This window comes from Mauremys reevesii, linkage group 13 (assembly GCF_016161935.1).
Source record: "Mauremys reevesii isolate NIE-2019 linkage group 13, ASM1616193v1, whole genome shotgun sequence".
Classification (NCBI taxonomy): Eukaryota; Metazoa; Chordata; order Testudines; family Geoemydidae; genus Mauremys; species Mauremys reevesii.
Window position 1 is genome coordinate 35,916,830 of NC_052635.1, and position 20,994 is coordinate 35,937,823.

Here is a 20,994-nt window from a genome sequence, read left to right on the forward strand (position 1 = left end):
CTGGCAACACTCTGGGCTTGTCTTGATGAACAGTTGGTGCATGACAAGCTGGGCTGTGTATCTACCTCACACTAACGTGTCGTGCCATGTCTGTGTGGACCGTGCTACTGTGCACTAAAAGTTCCCTTGTGCACTTTGAGCTACTCCCATTTCAAAGCAGGATAGACACCGGAGCTTGTCACACGCTGTTTGTCTAGACTGCAGTATACTGCTCTGCGCTAAGCTTAATGGTACAGGGAGTGTCCTTTTGTTATGTGTGTGTACAGTAGTTCCCAGCACAAGGGGATTCTGATGCTTGATGGTACCGTTAGGAGCTACCACAATACAAATACGAAAAAGTGAACAGCACAGAAAACCCTGTAAATCCTACTGTCCCAGGTTCTCCTGTATTGTCTCCTGGAAGTAGGGGGAGAGGTGGAGGGGAAGGAGGAAATCAAATGATCACTATTTGCTGCTATGCAGAGTTTCTGTTTGAAAGTGTGCCATAAGCATATACCCTATGTTCCTTACCCATATTTAAATGTTCATAAAAAAGAAGGCTCTTCTGATTTAGAACTTCGTGGCAGCTTTTAAGATAGCCTTTTTATCAGAAGTTCAAAGCAGGAGTTTTTTTGGCGGGAGGAGGGAGCAGAAAGTTAAAACATTGTGATCCCCACTATTAGCTTTCTCCTTCTAAAACTCCAAATAGCGCTATATGCATTGCCCAGGGACAAGGACAGGATCCTTTAAGATGTGAGAGAATTTGAAGATGGATTAATGACAAAGACAAATGATGATTTTTATTTTAGTAGACGTTTCCGTGAGCTTCCTTTACACTTGTAGGGTGCTGTTAATAAAGTACACTTGACATGTATCTGTGTAAGTTCCTGAGAAATAGCTTTACTTTAAAGTTTGGAGAAGGATCAAAAAGAGTGAGTTCTCTTTCTTTTTTTCCTTTTTTCTTTTTTAAGAGGGAAAAAAAAACCCTGAAAAAGGACTTTTTTTGGGAAACGGCATCTATGCCTTTTGTCTTTGCTTCTCTTTGTGGTCCAGAGACAGTGCGTTGACTGACTCCTTCAGAAAGGAGATCAGTGAAATTGTCAGTTGATTACTTCTCCTTGATTAGCATTTATAAGAGCCCTGTGATACATTATTTGCATTCCTATTTAGCCGTGATTTTTGTGGGGCAGCAATGATTAAACTTGTCACGAGGCCTGATTGACGGGGTCAGATCTTCACTTTCTACTCTTTTGAAATTAAAAACAAATGTGTCAGCTCCCTTCATGGGCCGCAGCGCTGTGAAGCTCGCTTGCCTTGTCATCGCAGATAGGTCAGGAATGTTTTAATTTTAGGGATGGATTCTGCTTGTCAAGTAGAGTGTGATGGCGTGTAGTTCTGGAGATGAGATGTGAAGGGTGTAAAACAAAGAATGGAAAGAACAAAGACAAAGACACTCACATTATTAGACAGATTTAATTAGTCTGAATGGATATTATGCTAGATGAAGCAGTGAGCTGTGAAATTAACCCTTGATTACGGATTGGCGGATCATGCTCGTAAAGCGACTCAACCCTTTTTGTTGAATAGAAGTGCAGTTCTACCCTAAGCCCCTTCATCCCCACAACCCCTGCAGGAATCTAAAGAGGGTGGGGGGGGGAATCCTTGAAGCAACAGATCTTAGAGGTAAAATTTCGGAAGTTAAGGCAATCTCTCTCTACCGCTTTCCTCCCAAAGATGGATGCTAGCAAGTCCACAGATCTGAAGCTGAGTAGTTCACAAGTGGGCAGATTTAATGCAAACTACATACAGTATGATTCATCCCAGCTTCTTCCCTTATCCATACTACCAAAACAGGTGCCACTATGACAAATGGATGATGCAACGCTCATATTTAAAGACATATTTCATGCCTAATTCTTGCATCTCCAGCAGCATGAGTAACCCCTGTACTTATGCTAGAAAACAAATGATATGTATCATGTAATTGGTTTCAGCTAAGTGGTGAGTTAAAGTTATATTAGTCACCTTCAGAGTAGAGTTTAGACTTTGGAAGGCCAGTAAATATCTGACAGACCCTGAAGCATAACTACAATCATGTATGTACCAGTAGGTATTCTCACAAACTGTAATCATGACCAATGAGAAGGTTCCATATTTTGCTACATCTGATGCTACACAAAGTTGGTACTTAAGTATGTGCTGTATTTTTCATCATCATTCCCAAAGCACTATGTCAAGAATTAGTAATTCCAGTGAGCACCATTACAAACCCATTGCATGTCCTAAAATATATTTATATAAACCACAGTGTTAGTCTCTTAAACCTTATATATGCAGAGAGAGAGAGAGAGAGAGAGAGGGATGCCATTTTTCAGTGACACAATAAAAGCGAGTTACCGTGTTTACCCAAGATATGGTGGCATTTCAGTGATGGTGAGTAAAGTAATTCCTGTATAAAGCACACTCTGGAATGAAAGGTGCTAATAGTACATTAATGTACGTTATTGTCATCATAGGAGACGAGGTAGCAATTATCCACAAAGAGGGAGGAATTTCTGCCAACATCATCTTTGGTTCCTTTATTGTAGTAGTTTGTTTTTTGTGTACATGATCATTAGAGAAGAGGTAGCATGATAAAGTGGCTAGGAAAGAGAACTGGGAAGGTCATAGTGATGTGTTCCTGAGGCTGACACTGATTTGCTGATTGAACTTGGACAAGTCACTTCCCCTTTCTTTAGATAAACAGCACTGTACAAGTGCAAAGTATTATTATTTATTTTTTTACCTGCTGAGGAGCTTCCACCTTATTTTTAGTAGTTCATTACTCAGGCATTAAAAGTTGTTCTGGCCCTGTTATAGACTATTGCACCATACTGGGCAGGAGCTGAGTTCAAAGCTCATCTATGTCTCCTCAAGCCAGTGTACTGCAAAGTAGCTTTGACCTGGCTATTTGCAAGTCCAGAGGGGGAAGAAATGTTTCCTGGTACTGTAACACTGACAGACCCCACCTCCCCAGTCGTCGGCAGGCGGGATCAAACCTGGGATCTCTGCAGCTTAGTATTTGACCTCTGTTGCATGAACTAAAAGACACAGATCTCTAAGGCAAGGCTGTAGCAGATTCATCAATCGCTAGCTGGGCTAGGTGCCACTAGAGGGGGACAGAGCACCACACCAAGCAGGCATGGGTTACAATACTTCCCTGGCTTGCCCCACTGTGATATATTTTGAGTGTAAAGCACTGATTTTTTGTCTTTGGTTTACTGCTGCTGCTGTGGGACATGTGGTACAGGGATTACACAGGAAAGACTACTGATGTTCTCTCTCAGACATGTGCAGGAGCTGGATTAAAATGGTGCATGTGCTCTGCCCATGACACATTGGATGGGACCATTACACAGTAAATACAGATTTGGGGGGGGGGGGGGGAATGGGTGTGTTTAGAGCATCCCAAACTAGATGAAAAAAGCTTGTGCTAAGAAAATGGGCATCTGTCTACCTGTTTTAATTGTTATTTGCCTGTCATCACAGGACTGTATCTAGACACCACATACTGTAGCTTGTGATGCTCGTATGGCAGTTTCTGTCATTGTGATATTCCCAGTGTTCTGTTGGCCACGTGCTCACCTGCTTTGCATGGTAGGGTAGGTAGTTGGTTAGTACATTTGGCTTTAATATGGAACATCAGCAGACATGGGATGTGCTAAACATTTCTTTGGACAACACCATCAAATCCAAACCATCTTGAGTAAGTAACCCCAATAGTTTTATGATCTGCTATCCTATCTGAGTCAGTACAATGGATATGTAATATATCATCACATATGGACCATAATATAGTTCTTGAGCTCTTGGTAATGCATTGCTGACTCTTCAGTTTTATATTGCAGCCAACCTTGCTGCAGAATTTGTGCTAGGAGATTTGGCCCATATTTGAAGGGCTTGATCCTCATTGCATTTACATTGGTGTAAATCAGAAGTAACTCTGTTTAAGTCAATGAAGTGACACTAGTGTAAAAGAGAGCAGAATCAGGCCCTTTACTCCACACACATTAATTATACTAACTATATGCTACCCACCATAGCATATATGGTTATAATTACATGTACTGGATCCTCTCTCCCTAAGGTTCACGTTGAAGCACTGTTTCTCATCATTCATTTAATTCAAAAGAACGGTAGCAATTACAAACCACCACCACTCCACACACATACACACACACACACCTCCTTTATTTTTCAAGCTGAATTGTAGCTTGGTGTGTCAGCTTGTAAGTCTATAAAACAGTTTTCTACCAGCTGGAGATCCAACATGCTACATGAATACATAACAGTGCCTAACCAAGAAGGTTTGTAATTCAGTAATTAGCTGTAATTAATGAACACAAAGTGAAGACTCATTTACAGTTTAAATTATCACATTAGCTCCTGTCACCCTCTATGTACACAAAACAGCAGGAATTCAATTATTTTTATTCTTCAAAGCTAATTTAAAATTTAAGGAATGCCATTACATGAAATAATAGGTAGGAAATGTAATAGAAATCACTGAGAACAGTTGGCCGTCCTTAGAATGGAAGGGAAAAAATGCTATCAGTGATGATTTGGAAATGTTGTTTCATCTGTGAACAGATGAAGGATTGAAATCTATGCTCCGTTCAGTGTATTTAAAAAGAAAACGAGTTTGGTGGTTGCTACATCGTTGTGCGGGAAGAGCCATTGTGCATAATTGTAAAAGCAGTTGATACTGATAATGCTGTTGATAGTAACATGATGACAGCATGGAAATGCTCACACCATTATCTTTAATGGGGCTGAGTCGATTGCAATGGCATCAAGTCCCTGTAATATTCACCAATCTTAGTTGTGGAACTTCAGCCTAGCAGGCCTTAAGTAATTGTCACTTTGCAATCTGCCTATAGTTTGTGTGTGAGCGTGCGTCTGTGCAAAATGCTTTCATTGTGCTTTTAAACCCACTATGAAGCGTTCTCTCTGCAGCTGCCACAGATACTTTTCTCCAACAGTTCAGACAAAAAAAAAGAATTCTAAACCCATATGATGCTGCTTCTGTAGCTCCTACACATCTGCATTACAACCCTTATTTTTTTGTTCTTTATTTCTTATTCAATTGCCTTTTCATTTTAAATAGGCCACGAGAAGCTACACAGGGTAATTTTTCATAGGTGATCGACTGCTGAGTTGTGGGTTTACGTAGACAGAGGGAAGGCAGCGATAAGGCAAAGAGAGAGGATTCTATTAGTGAAATGCAGCAGTAATTAATGAATCCTGCCAGTAATTGGGAAGGTGTAAGCCTCTGTAATATCGTAATGATAGTCATCCGTTCTGTGCATCCCCCATCACTCTGAACGATCCCTCATCGTCTCTCTGATCTCAGACACTTAGCCATGCAAATCTTCCTGACAGGACTCTATGTCTTTGTCTCCCTAATTGGACAGTATAGAGTTGTTTATGGATATTGCAGGCATTTAGACCTCAGTTGGAGGTTGTTCAAAAATCGTTAGCGAAGTTGCCTTAACAGCATTGTCAAATATTTATTCCCCTGTTTCAATATCTGTTTTTAAACCAGCCATGGTTTGTGATGGAATTAACATTTTGAGAGTACTTTGCCTGGTCCCAGGCTCAACACATGATTGTTCTTAAGCCATTTTTTGCAGGAAAATAAAAATTACTGTAATTCCTCATCTTCTTGAAGATAAAACTTGAGATAGTGGGATAATAGATGATGCTTTTTTAATGGCATCTTCAGTTCCGGGGGGGGAAAATAGGAATCCTGGTAGAGACAGTACCCCTTACAAAAATTACAGGGGAATTTGTTTGGGTCTGCTTCTGAGTTAAACCAGAGTAAATCAAGAGTATCTCTGTTGACTACACTGGAGGTTACACCAGTGTAAGTGAGATCAGATTAGACCTTATGTCACGATGCATTGGAAAAACTGCACATCTCTTCTTAGCACATCAAATCTTTCTGTGTACAAGTGACCATCAGTTTGTGGCAACAGGTGCTCAAGTAATATATAGCACATTATATAGTATGTGCGCTAACAGATTAGAGAGCAAGATAGCCTTTTCTTTTTAGAAACGTAGCATGTATTTCATATTTTAACTGTCCTTATAGAAAATCTGCTATATATGAAAATAGAAGACTTTCCTAGCACAGGGAGAAAGTCCCAGAAGAACTGGAACATGAGCACAGGGAGCTAAAGTGAGTCCAAGAAAGAACACCAGAAATCAAAGACTACCTCAAGCATTATCCCCAAATGTAGGTCCTATTGAATGTCAGGTAGAGAGATTTGCAAACCCTTTCACACATGTGTGATCCTCATTCATGCAACTATTCCCACAGGTCACTGGGATTACTTGTGTGAGTAAGAGAGGATCAGATCCCACACTATATGATATTTAATCAAATTAAGGCCCTGATTCTGCTCACACTTATGAACATGTGTATTAGAGCTAGTTGGAGTATTTTTGTTGAAATTATTTTTTAACAAAAAGTGCTGTTTTCATTCAAATTGAAACATTTCAAAAATGTTCCCAGTTTTGATGAAATTTCATTGAAAAATGAACTAAAACATTTAAATAATATCAACGTTATTTCGACATTTTCATGACCAACCGTCTGATTTTTTTTTTCAAATTGACTTTTTGAAAAGAACTGTATTGTTTTAAAATAAAATATAAAAAGTTAAAGGTAAAAAAATCAGATTGAAATATTTTGAAATGTTTCAATAGATCTGAAACAATGTGGCTTTTTATTATTATTATTTTGTTTCATGGGAAATCTTTTTGTTGTCTTCCATTTCAAAATGGGGGAAAAAAACAACCAGAAATTGTGGAATTTCCCACGAACTGGAAAATCCATTTTCCTCCCAGATCTAATGCTTACCTTTATTCCTGTGAATGGTCCCTTTGATTTCATTTAGAACTACTCATAAAAGCAAAGTATAAGTGTTTACAGAGTCGGGGTCTAGTTTGATATCGGATCAATATTAGGTCTGGACAAATGGCACTAAAAGTATTTGCATACATGCACTTAACTAAAATTAAAGAATTAGAATTAAAGAAAGATAGTAAGCAAATGTTTGTGCATGGGAATGTTTGTGGAAAGAATGTATGCAAGTTTTTATTCACATGAGCATCCACACCTATATATCTGGCAACATATTGAAAGCTCTTTGTGGTTTTGGGAGTCATCCAATCAGGGAGTAATAAAAATACCATGTGGCTTAACTGACCAATTGAACAGAGTGAATAGTGACTTACTTAAAGGGAAATAACCTAGAGAAATAGTTGTGGTAAATATTTACTTAATTTGATTACTCTGGTGCTTTCCCAGAGTTCTAGGCCCTTCCCAAAATCTAAGCCAATTTTTTTTAATTGAATATTGAAATTTTTGAATGAAAAAGAGAGAGAAATATTTTGTGTTTGTTGTGTTGTTGTAGCTGAGTTGGCTGCAAGATATTAGAGAGACCTGAAGAAGAACTCTGGGTAGTTTGAAAGTTTGTCTCTTCCACCAACAGAAGTTGGTCCAATAAAAGGTATTACCTCACCCACTTTGTCTCGCTAACATTTTTGGTTACATTTTTGTGAAAATTGTTTCCCATTTTCCAACCAGCTCTGTAATATTGAGGCTATTTATAGAATTTGGACCATTTGGCCCTCTATGTTTCTCCATCTATGTTTCTCCATCCCTGAGCTTGCAGAATCTGAGGGGATAAAGCAAAGGTACTTTTAAGCCACTGTTGTACTTCCAATATCCTAGTTACTTTCAATTCTGTTCTCCTTGCTCCCAATGGGCCATGGGAAACAGAGAATGGGCTTAGCACAGAGCATTCCAGCCATTCTCTCCTCTCTCCAGTTCACCTCCTCTCCTCCCTTCCCACTCCTGGCCTGCCCCCAGCAAGCCAAAAATAATAAAGCCACTCTAGCAGGTTTACACCAGCAGGGCAATTTCTGCCCCCTGTATGCTGCCAGAGCAGCGTAAAGGGGCCAGAGCGCAAGGAGAATTAGCCTCTTTGTCTTTAACATTGCATTTCATTGTGGGTGACACCATGGTGCAAACTCTAGTCAAGAGACTGGCTCATGTGCCTGCTAGAACCTTCTTCCCCAGCCCCAGGAGATGAATGTATTGGCATTTAATGCTTTTTAAAAAAACCCTACCCTATTCAGCTTCCAAAACTTCTGTTGGTGCAGCAGTCTATGACACTGGATACAAACTGCTGTGCAAAGTAATTGCCAAATGCTTACATAAACACATAAATAAGACAAATAAATTTATTTTCATTATTCATATTTTCTGCTCTTTCCTTCCTTTTTATTTATGCTTTAAACAACAGTTACAGTAAATATAACGATATAAAAAAATGCCTGCTCTGGACAGAAAGATGATCAAAAAAGCCCTGATACAGAGCAATTCATGTTTCTTCTTTACAATCACTAACGAATCTTAACTTGAGCCATGTTATGTTCCCATGTGAGTGATAAGCAATGATTTATTATGAAGTGTCACGAAATCGGAATGCCATACAGTGAGACATGAGCTAGTGGAAAATGTGTTCCCTGTTTCCCAGCCTCATTACTCAAAGATGCAGTGTCCCTTTCTCCAAGTCTAATTTACCTGCCTTTTCAAGGCACTTTTGTTAGCAAAGGAAACATACAGGGAATGAAATGTCCAACCCTGACTAGCCTTGATGCCCACCAGTATCACCAAATACATTTTCATACTGGGTCACTAGGCCTTCCTGGAAGCCAAAAAGTATGGTCAGGTTTTCAGTCTCTAAAGATATTACTCAAAAAGCAATTGCTTGGGGTTGAATCATCTATTGTCTCATCAGCACTGTCAGCGCATGAAAAGGAAATAAAGCAGGCATGGGAGGAGGAGTCAAAAGGAGAAGGTTTTTTTATGCTTTGGGCTTTCTCGTATTCTCTAATGATTCCCTTCTCCCCACGATCCTAATTCAAGCAACTGGCATGTGGTATATTTTGCAGATAAATCAGCAGTGGAAAAGTATGTGCAGCTCTGGCACACAGTGTCAGTGATTTAACTTGTATTTGCTCAAGAGCCAGCCAGCACACTGACTATTTTTTTAAGGTGGGGAGGTTTCTATATACAGGCTTTCTCCAAAAAGACAGAGAAAAGTAGTGTATTCTGCATTAACGAATGTAGTCATCCCCGCCCCGTCCCCGCACTGCTGACTAGTTCATCCTGCAGAATGTAATCTGAAAAGGCAAGGTGAGTGATTTAAGGAGTCTTCCAGATGCCTGTTTAAACTCTTCAGGGTGGGATTCACAAAGGTATTTAGGCAATTAGATACCTTGGTGACTCCCACCCTAAGGCTCTGATCCTGCAAACATCTGAGCTCAGCAGGACCATTTGCCTGTGTGAAGTTGAGCACACATGTAAATGTTTGAAGGCTCAAGAGCGGTGATAAATTGGCACATACCTTGTGTCAATAATCACTGCTGACTTCCTGACTGAGTAGTTTGAATGGGCTGGGAATACCAACTATAGGAGTCAGTGTGAGGGGACTACACACAGAACTGAGTGAAAAGTTTCATTTCAAAAGTGAAACTTGCACATTTCAGATTTTGGCTGGATTTGCAAAAGGCGAAAAACCAAAACCCTAAAATAGCAATTTCTCAACAATATAGTTTTGCAAGTATTTCCCATGAGAAAGAGTTTTCTGTTTTGAAAAGACCTTCTCATTCTGTTACAATGAAACATTTTGAGAAAAGCGACAAAGAGTCCTGTGGCACCTTGTAGACTAAAAGACGTGTTGGAGCATAAGCTTTCGCGGGTGAATACCCACTTCGTAGGATGCATGTGAGAAAGATACTGAAACAAACAATTTAAACTGACTGGAATTCACAAACTTCATGGCAAACTCATTTTCTCTGAACTTAAACAAATCCTTTCATATACAAAATGTCTGCTGATTTTCAGGGGTGTTATAATTGGCTCAGGCTATTTTCATATTTTACTGTGATAGCAGCAGTTGCTGTCATTGCAGAAAACGTGAAACTCATCTGCAGAAAATTAGCTAGAATTTGATCTTATGTGCAACTTACAAAATTTCACAAACCTTTTTTTTAAACATTTATGCTAAATTTTTGTGACGCAAACTCCCAGAGTTTTTTCACAGCTCTGACACTGTTTGCTTTTTCAGAGAAATATCTGTGTGGTGTTCATTCTGAGCTATTGTGAGCTAACTTGAAACTATGAAGAACCTTTCGCAGCAAGGTGTGGGTGACAGGAAAGAGGGAGAATATTGTTCTAATAATTTGAGGGTATGTTTACAATGCACTAAGTCTCAGATTCTGGATCAGTCGACTGCGGTTTGTGGAGCTCAGGCTGTGGGACAAAAAATAGCAGCGGAAACGTTCCTGCTTGGGCCAGAGTCCTGGCTCTGGAACCTGGTGAGGAGGGAGGATCTCGGATACCCAGCTCCAGCTCAAGGCTGAACATCTACACTGGTATTTTTAAACCCACAGCCCGAGCCCCGTGAGCCAAGTCAATGCACCCAGGCTCTGAGACTTGATGCCATGGGTTTTTCCACACAGTGTAGATATACCCTTTGTTAAAACTTATCACCGTGCCTTCCCACTGTCCCCACACATCCTGGTCAGAGGAGAAGATCAGCAAAGAAATCTACATTTACCTCAAATTTCACTTTTCTATCTGTCTATGGCCCCCACCACTGTCATATCTGAGTGCCTCAAGGCACCCAGAGTCTCATGAACCTTTTGGTGCAGACCTTTTATTTTTACTCTATAACCCACTAGACTAATACCAACACTTAACACTGGAGTATGAGGTCTAAACTAAAGCACCCAGAAAAGGTCACAATTTGCCTGTGACCTGTATTGACAGTTGCTAGTTGAAAAGAAACCAGAATTCAACTTTGTCGTCTACATTTTCAATGCAGCTGCCAGCAACTAAGTATCTTCCAGAGAGGGCAGATGGTGCCCTGTACAATGAACAATTTAATTTTTCAGAAAATGCAGCAACTAGCCAAAAAGACACATTTTTTGTCTTTAGGAACATGCTGTCAATAACATGTGCTCTCAGATATACCACAAAATTGACTATGCCTTATTTATGGAAACAACAACAAATGAAATTATGTTGCCTTTTTCTTTTCAAGCTTGCCATCCTTCCACATACCCGTGTGTTTCTTTCCTGTGTACAAGTGATTAGGGGAGACTAGTCAAATGTCAGGGTATTTCTTTGTCTGTGCCTGTTAGATGTCAGGTGTATTTTTATTTATTTGTTAACTAGCATTTATATTCTAGTATCAGAGGGGTAGCCGTGTTAGTCTGGTTCTGTAGAAGCAGCAAAGAATCCTGTGGCACCTTATAGACTAACAGATGTTTTGCAGCATGAGCTTGTGAATACTGACTTCCTTCTTTTTTGGGAATCAAAGAGTGGGGCAGGCAGGGCAGGTGTGTATAGCAAGAGCAGCAAGCAGCAAGAAGAAGAGAGATCAAGGGGGATCAGGGGAGGATGGGCTGGCAGCTGAGCTGAGAGTGAAAAAAGGAGGGAGGAGAAACTGGACTGGTTCTGTAATTGTCTTTGTTTTTCTTTTCTTTTAAACTGATGGTGGAACTGATGCTTATGAGCTGAGCAGCAGAGCAGCTTCTCTGAGCTGCTGCTGTCATGCTGTCATCATCAACCATGAGGACTACACAAAACCAGGCCTCTCAAAAAAAAATAACAAATTTACTTACTCTACTTCCCTCAGATCAGACACTACTGACTAACTAAGAAACTGCACTCACTACTCCACACACTCACACACTAACACCAAACAAATCAACATACCCTTAGAACCCCACTAGGGTTATTCTATCTCTACTACCCAAGATCCACAAACATCCCAATCATCTCACCCAGAAACCTCATGCTGCAAAATGCAGCATTTATATTCTAGTGGCACCTAAAGGCCCCAGATGAAATCAGGAGTGAAATCCTGGCCCCTTTGAAGTCAATGGCAAAACTTCCACTGACTTCTGATTTCACCACAGAACTTGGCATTGCACACACACATAGTAAGAGACAGTCCCTATTCCCAAAAACTTGCAGTCTAAACAGACAGGTCAGACGAAGGGTGGGAAGAGAAACAGAGGCACAGAAAGGGGATGTGATTTGCCCAAAACCATTCACAACAGGCTCAGGCCTCCTGACTCTCAGTCCAATGCTCCTGCCTCTTCCTGACCAGAAGCTGACAAAGAACAGAATGGCTTCTGCACGCTTGTATTGTCTGGTCACAAACGCCTCCATTCAGTAAAGTACTTACGCATACGCCTAAGAGCTTTGTTGAATCAGGGTCAAAGTGGGGAACTCTGTAGCAAAGCTTCCACAGAAATCAGAACAAGAGAGACTCAGAAAATGGAAGAGAAAAAATTCAGTCTAATACATTTCAAGGAGATTATTTATGTTTGCAATTAATGGGCCAGACCCTTAGCCGGTGTAAAGCAGCATAATTCCATTGACTTTAACAGAGAGATGGTGATTTCCAAACTGCATCCGACCATGATCTATAATTGTGATGATCTTGGTATTGAAATCCTCCGGACTTTTGTCCATCCTTCAGCCTCTTAAAGCTGTGTTTTCTAGAAAGATTCCTCTCAAATGGATGCAACTTTAATGTCCTTCAAGTATCTTCCAAATGTAGCTTCCTTAATCCCAATCAATAAGAACTCAAGATTCCCCACATGTTTGTTGACCATAGTGTCCTTTGCATACAGACTGAAGCATTCCAATATCTTCTGGGCTGTAGAACAAATTTCTCCTCCTTTGTGTTGTCACTCATTCCGATAGTTATATCATGGGCAGCAAACAATTTTTTAAATAAGCAATGCCAAGTGCATCTCCCATTGTGTGTGTGTGTGTGTGTGTGTGTGTGGTCACAAAGATTTAATATCCAAGGCCCTGTCTGCTCTGCATGGGAGATTAAAGATCAGTGGTGAGTTGCCCTGATATCCCTCACCAAAATCTCACCTCTCCTCATACTCTCCTTGGGGTATTATGGAGTAGTTGATTGCCACTTCCATCATGTATGTAATGTAGTTCAGAAACACTATAGGAAACTTAAGAGGAAGTGCAATATGGATCTGATCTCAGTGAAATCATTGAGAGTCTCTGCATTGATTTCAATGGGAGTTGGAACATATATTAAATGGATGTAAAATATTATTACAAAATATTGCATTAATAATAATAATTATTTTTAACCCATAATCATCTTTGCTGATGATACAAGAATTTCTGTTTTGTAAACTAAAATATGTTCTATGAAACTGTAGTGTGCTGTTAAATGCCCTTCCGTAAGGCTACTCCTGCTATTAGGCTTTACTATGGATATGTAGACAAAACTTAGATAGAGGAAATGCTTTGTATAATCAGCATAAATAATTTAAAGTAGCATATTTAGATTGACATATCTTCAGTTATAATTATGGATAACCATACAGCATTTAGAGTCTGTAATATTATCATTAGTTGTCAAAAGAGTCTTACATCAAGCAAAATTCACCCAGATCTTTCTTTCTTACTAGTTGGATATTGTACATATGAACATTTATTCTTTAAGGAACAGATTTTCTGCTGCCATAAAAGGAGGTGTTAGTACCGTTGTACAAGGCACTGGTGAGACCTCATCTGGAATACTGTGTGCAGTTCTGGTCTCCCATGTTATAAGAAGGATGAATTCAAACTGGAACAGGTTCAGAGACGGGCTACTAGGATGATCTGAGGAATGGAAAACCTGTCTTATGAAAGGAGACTCAAAGAGCTTGGCTTGTTTAGCCTAACCAAAAGAAGGCTCAGGGGAGATATGATTGCTCTCTACAAGTATATCAGAGGGATTAATATCAGGGAGGGAGAGGAATTATTTAAGCTTAGTACCAATGTGGACACAAGAACAAATGGTTATAAACTGGACACTAGGAAGTTTAGACTTGAAATTAGACAAAGGTTTCTAACCATTAGAGGAGTGAAGTTCTGGAATAGCCTTCCAAGGGGAGTAGTGGGGGCAAAAGACATATCTGGCTTTAAGATTAAGCTTGATAAGTTTATGGAGGGGATGGTATGATCGGATAGCCTAATTTTGGCAATTAATTTGGCAATCGATCTTTGATTATCAGCAGGTAAGTACGCCCAGTGGTCTGTGACGGGATGTTAGATGGGTTGGGATCTGAGTTACTACAGAGAATTCTTTGTTGGGTGCTGGCTGGTGAGTCTTGCCCACATGCTCAGGGCTTATCTGATCGCCATATTTGGGGTCAGGAAGGAATTTTCCTCCAGGGCAGATTGGCAGAGGCCCTGGAGGTTTTTCACCTTCCTCCGCAGCATGGGGCACGGGTCACTTGCTGGAGGATTCTCTGCAGCTCGACGTCTTCAAACCACAATTTGAGGACTTCAATAACTCAGACATAGGTTAGGGGTTTGTTATAGAAGTGGATGGGTGAGATTCTGTGGCCTGCATTGTGCAGGAGGTCAAACTAGATGATCATAATGGTCCCTTCTGACCTTAAAGTCTATGAGTCTATGAGTCTATAAAAGTGTAACAAAAATAGGTAAAAAATGACATCTAGAAATAACGTTTGCTAACCCCATAGCAATTGCCTGTGTCTTTCTGTAGTGCTGCAAATTAGCATCTTATATCCAACTGTTTTAGCACTATATGGGTCTGATCCAAAACTCATGGAAGTCAATGTCTTCCATGGACTTCAATGGGCAGATCAGGTCCTATAAGAGCTAAGCATTATCATTTTTAATTAATTATATTATTTATTAATTATTGTTGTTGTTATTATTATTATTATTATTATTATCCAGCTGTTAAAGAATTGATCAAGCTATTTTAACAAAGGCCTGAAACTGTAAGGAAAAACAGTAAACAGATGAGTCTGCCATCATCCTATTGCAGTAGTTCTCAAACTTTTGTACTGGTGACCCCTTTCACAAAACAAACCTCTGAGTGTGACCCCCACCCCCTTATAAATTAAAAACACTTTTTTATATATTTAACACCATTATAAATGCTGGATGCAAAGTAGGGTTTGGGGTGGAGGCTGTCAGCCCGCGACCCCCCATTTAATAACCTCGTGACTCCCTGAGGGGTCCCGACCCCGAGTTTGAGAACCCCTGTCCTATTGGGTCTGGAGGGCCATAGTTCTTCCATAGGTCCTGACAAACCATTTGTGATATAAATCCACATGGAAAGGGTTTGATGTGAAAAACGTAGGCAACACATTCTATCATACCAACTGGATGTAAACTGCAGTGCAATTAGTATAACTTTTGTTTGGGATGAGAGAGAAGACAGAAAAAGTGCTTGGAACTGAAGGGCAGTGTAGGGCCTATGATGCACAGTTGAGCAGTTCTGATTCCACACACACACACCCCTTAGCTGTTGACAAATGGTTAACTGTCCAATCTCAAATTACAGACTCACCAAAGAACTTCTCTTCAAAAGGCTTCACAGAAGTTTTATGGTGGGATTCAAATGATGAGAGAGAGAGTGTTTGCTGTATGAGTGGGAAGGTGCTTACGGGAAGGAATTTTGAGTCCTGACACATCTGCATTAAAATAGATATAACTTTTACATCTGTTGATGGCTTGATAATTAATGTTAAATAAAAGCAAAGTCTCAATGTCTTTGCATCTAATGCGTCACATATGCTGCACAAGACCAGCATAATGAACAGCACCAAAGGAATTTTTAGATCATAATTAAAGTTATATACTTTACCTTTCTTGATATTGAAAGTTGAGCCACACTACAATAAATGCCCATGCAGCATCATAGCTTTCCTAACGAATACCATTTGAAAACCAACCTATTATGCTCATGCTCTCTAATGACACTCTGTTTCTCTCTGAGACTTGATATTGAAATACGTAAACAATTACCTTTATTCATCACATCTGCACTGCATGGGGATTCAGACAAAACTGACTAAATTCCCAAAGTCCTGCCCCAGCCTGCCTTGAAAGCAATATTCTCTGGTCAGTATGGGGCCAATCCAGAGACTGCCTTCTCAGCTTGTATGGGGTATGTAGGCATCCTGAACACAGCCCTAACAAAAGGCTAAAGTAGAATGCCACAGGTGAGTTTCATTCTGGGTTAGGTTTAGAAAACTCCCTCCAAAAGCTTGATGCACAAGTTGGTGCGGTCTGTGTGCAGCGTACATACTCAGGATCCTTTGTGTGCAGTGATTCTGCAACTGTAAAATTTGCCACAGAATCCACTTCTTCCTTACTGCAGAATCTAAGGCCTGGTCTACATCTAAAACTAGTGATGTTGCTCTGGAGTATGAAAAATTCACACTCTTGTGAGATGCAGTTGAGCCAACCTAAACCCCACTGTAGAAACCACTGGGTTGACAAAAGAATTCTTCTGTCAACCTAGCTATTGCCTGGAGGGGGTGGATTTACTGCAGTGATGGAAAGACCCCTTCCATTACTGCAGAAAGTGTCTGCACTACAATGCTACAACAGCATAGCTACAGCACCGCAGCTGTGCCACTGTAGCACTTATAGTGTAACCATACCCTAAGCTTTCATTTTTAAATAATTATGTTTCTAGCCCTCTTGTCTGTGAAGAAAACCCTGAAAATGTGAAGCAGGTGTAAAGTGAGGCAGTGTTGTCCTTCAGTCAGAAAGCCACCTGAAGCATCAGCCCTGCAAGGCGTGAATCACCCCAACCATCTCAGTGGAATGTTTACTCTGAAATCTAAAAACACAATTTTAAAATGTCATCATTAACAATGGCATTTACCATTTTAGTGGAAATATGCAGCTACTGTACTTACTCACCATCTGACTGCCTGTTGTGCATTCTTGGGTCCTGAAAGCTTGGGTGCCCTCCCCACTGCGGCAATCTCCAGCTTCTCTCCTACCATCTTCTCCACTGCAGTGGTGCATGGTCAATGCAAAACTCCGCATCCATCTGCAAACATGGGGAGGTTATAAAACAAACTGAATATCAAAATAAATAACATGGAATCTACTCTACTGTTGGTAGTTTTCATTTTCATATTGAATTTATTGAAAAATCTCACATTATTTTTAATTTAAATGAAACTACCGTTGGTTCTGCAGTCTGCTGAGCCAGATTAAGGGACAATTCCACATAATTTCATCCTGCTTGCTGCAGAGTACATGGGCCTTGAATAGTCTGTATTTTTGTCATAAACACATTTCTCTCTCTGTCCCTTGCTGATCCTTTTTTCACCCTCTTTCTGTATTGGATTTCACTCTGTTTAAGTCTCAGTTCCATTTTTCACCTTATTTTTCCACTGTGTGTTTTTTGTCTGTTTTTCTCAGTCTCTTGCTCCCAGGACCTAAGCCAAAAAGCACTCAAATTTGAATTAAACTTTTAAACCCACAATTTAAAATTAGGTAAAAGTCACATCACATCTAGAAGTCACATCACAAAATAAGCCACTTAGCATGTTCAGTGGCTGTGGGATGATAGAATTTTTCATGGAAGAGCCACAGTTTTAGTAGCAGAGAGCTTGGTTGTGGGACGGGAACATTATTTCCAGGAATGACCAGAAATAACATGATGGTGGCCTCCAAGTTTAGAGGCAATGTGAATAGATACCAAAATATCCACTCAGCCTGGATCTTACAACATCCCTTTGATCAGAGTAACACAAGGTTCATTGTACCAAACAGGTAATGCTCATTGCTAGAGAATGGCAAGTCTAGTATATGTTTGGGACATGCAGGGTGATGGACTTGGTGGGCCAGATTCAGATATGGCATAAGCAGCTGCAACAACTCGATTTCACGTGGAGCTACAGACACTTATCCCAGGACACAAATGGATTTAATTTTCTTTTTTTCTTTTTGGTCAATCTCTGGCTTCTGAGAGCCTCTGAATTGTTCTGGGATGTCACAGAAACTGAAGCTGGGAAATTATTGAGAAAAATATATATTTGATAAAACCTAGATTGATGATTTTAAGTATAATAATATATACATATATATTATTATTATTCTGATTACAGGACAAATGCCTTAGTTCCAGCTCTCCAGCCCAGGCTTCCTGCACTGAGCCCGTCTCCATGTGTCACTCCACTCCTGACATTGAACTCCCGACAACCCGGACCGAGAAGACTGCCAAAAACACTCCAGCTATTCTTCTTCATCCTCACTAACAATTTGGTAATGAAGTATTGATTTCCACTCCCCTGCTTATGGACGATATTAGATTTTCATTGATAAACTGCACTGGGGCTGTCTCGTCTCCACTGTCCCTTTTTGCTGTCACTAAAACAAAGTGCCACTGAAGTAAGATAATGACTGAGAACACTGATGTACTTATTTCATCAATTTGTAACACTTGACAGGAAAAAAAAAAGTATACTTCTTCATAGTTTAATGTCCAAGTGTGCTACACAAGATGCCGTCACACTGGAAGCTTTGCTTTTCATGGTAATGTCCATTTCCTATTTATAACCCCTTTGGGATAGTTTGTCTAAAGGAAATGTTTCTATTCAGTGCAGCTATTACTGTTGCACCTGGGTTGCTCAATCCAGTCATTGCACTAGGGATCAATACATCACAGTAAGTAGAAGAATTATTAAGTTAAAATAGATTCTGAGCCAAAAAAACTCTGAACAATGTTAATCTTCTGTGCAAGTTGTTCAAATAATTATGCTTAACCAAGTTGCTGCCAAAGATTTGTTTAAAACGGATTATTTTCAGTTTGTTTTATTCCTCAGATATATATTTTTTTTAAGTCTCCATTAGTGCATATGACAAGACATATGCAATGGAGTGATTTTTAAACAAAAGCACTATTGTTAGATCATTAAGCATTATTATATATATTATTATATATATATATATATATATAATAAGAACCAAATTTCTCTCCATTACTGTCAATGGGGTTACTTTGGATTTGTGCTATTGCAAATGAGATCAGAATCTGGCCTTCATACTGTCTATTACTACAAAAAGCACAGCTTACTTTTAAAATCAGCTGAAACCCAGTAGGGTAGGAGGGGAGGGCTTCAATTTAAAATTTGTTCCTGGAACTTTTTTCATTAAAACTTAGAGGTCCCAATTTTAATTTGTGGAATATTCATGATAATAATGAGATCTAATTAAGACATCCATTAAAAGCCCGTTAAAGTTAATTTAACGTAAAAATTCCAATAGAACTGTATTAGATTTTCTCCATTAAATTAACGTTATGGATTTTTAACGGATGTCTTAATTATACATTATTATTAACGGGAATACTGTATTACACAGATTAAAATCGGGTTCTAAGTCAGCTCAGAAAAGCTTCCAGGATGTTTTAATATTACAAACCTCACATTACCTAGTGCACTGTATGGAAAATCAAGCTCATCAGGCGCAGCTCTGTTTACTCTAGCTGAGCATTTGCTGTACAACTAAAGCAACCTATAATAGATAAATTCATCACTACATTTAAAGAATGAATTTCCTTATTCTCAAAGGACAAATAAGTCTGGATCAAGATGTAAAACTGCTACTCAGTTATAGATGAAAGATTTAAAGTATGCTAGGCACAAAATTGAGATGTGGATCTTTTTCAAACTCAAGAGGGTTTGGGGCTTTGCTTTTTAATTATTTTATTTAGATGATCAATGATAAAATAAAAATTTAGCCATGGCAAAATGAATCTAAATATATTTATTATATTCCTTATTTCCAATGCAGGGTGGGCTATGTTGGAATTGTTTGGGAAATTTTGACATGATCCCTAAACTCAACATCGGGGTGGGGGGGGACCTTGTTATTTACCTCCTAGGAAACGTGTTGCCCTTATGCCACATATAATAGCAAATTGCTTTTTTTATGGCATGCATAACCTAGATGGGAAAAAATATGGCGCTTGAGGGAAGGAGGGAAAAAGTAAATGAAGTTCCAGGAATGTCATTCTGAAGTAATGAGGCATGGACAGAAAATATACCCCTCACATCATCGGATTGAGATGGCAGTCGAAATAGCTTCATTGAAGTGTCAGCACTCATCCATCAATCAATCATCCACAAGGAAAAATAGCGACAGTACAACGGGGCGGCTTTTACGGGATTTACTCATGGGCATAGGGAATAGCAGCTCAAATGTAGTCCTGACATGAAAAGCAAGGTGCTGATATTATTTTTTATGATGGGAGGATCATAAAGTGAATTGAGAACAGTGAGGTCTGTCTTTGCTTAACCTATTCAACTGGAAATGAATGGAGCTCAACTGGAAATGAACAGAGACTTCAGATGGGTTAAGACTGAAGCCTGAACTGTTCCAAGCCCTGTCCATTGACAACAAAATTCTATTAAAGTGAATCAATGCATTAGCATTGGGTTCCTCTGAAGCTGTTAAATTGCACTGTCCAAATCAGGATTATTAAATGAAGTTACATAGTGGGGCAGAGGTGGGGTGGTTCCTGCAGTGTGAGTCCAGCACTACTATCAAATTCCACTTGGGGGAAACATGGATATTTCCAGCACCAAGATTTTTTCTCTTAATAAAGAAATAAATCCATTTTGTGACATAAAATACATTAGCAAATACTAGGGGCTGAGGCCTGATCCTGTTCCCACTGCACTCAATTGGCAAAACTCCTGTTGACTTCTGACAGTCTTAATCCTGCTCTACACTGAAGCCGGTGGACATTTTGCCATTGATTTCAATGGAAGCAGGCTCTATAGGTGACACATTTTTGCTGCCTTTTATTTTTTTTAACAGCACAGCGGGCCCGATTCTGTCAACTAAGAACTAAGCCTCCTCCATTCCATCCAAGTCAGTGGGTGATGAGGTGATACCTGGGGACTCAAGCCTCAATATTTTGGGCTGTAGGGCCCTTTGGTTCTCTCTTTATTCACAGACCAGATTCTGACACCCTGTTAGTGAGATTAACCATGAAGATATGGGTTCATTTCTTCAAGAGGAAAGTCTGTCTCTACAATCTGTCATGCCTGGACTACCCTCCTTCCCTCAAGCAGACC

General features: G+C 39.7%; 1 protein-coding gene and 1 long non-coding RNA gene across 3 annotated transcripts in view; one reads left to right on the plus strand and one right to left on the minus strand.

Annotated features, from left to right (window-relative positions):
- TSHZ2 (teashirt zinc finger homeobox 2) overlaps positions 1-18,768 on the plus strand; it is a 259,899-nt gene extending 241,131 nt beyond the window's left edge. Inside the window, exon 3 of the mRNA XM_039499509.1 lies at positions 18,019-18,768. The gene's annotated coding sequence lies outside the window, so the exon portion shown is untranslated. The remainder of the gene's footprint in view (positions 1-18,018) is intronic.
- LOC120381311 overlaps positions 1-20,994 on the minus strand; it is a 51,000-nt gene that overhangs the window by 26,019 nt on the left and 3,987 nt on the right. The window contains exons 2-3 of one of the 2 annotated variants that reach the window (XR_005588022.1): positions 16,820-16,952; positions 1,146-1,374 (exon numbers count right to left, since the gene is read on the minus strand). This is a non-coding gene — a long non-coding RNA (uncharacterized LOC120381311). Of the gene's footprint in view, positions 1-1,145; positions 1,375-16,819; positions 16,953-20,994 lie in introns of those variants that run through there. The other variant, XR_005588021.1, reaches the window with a different exon arrangement.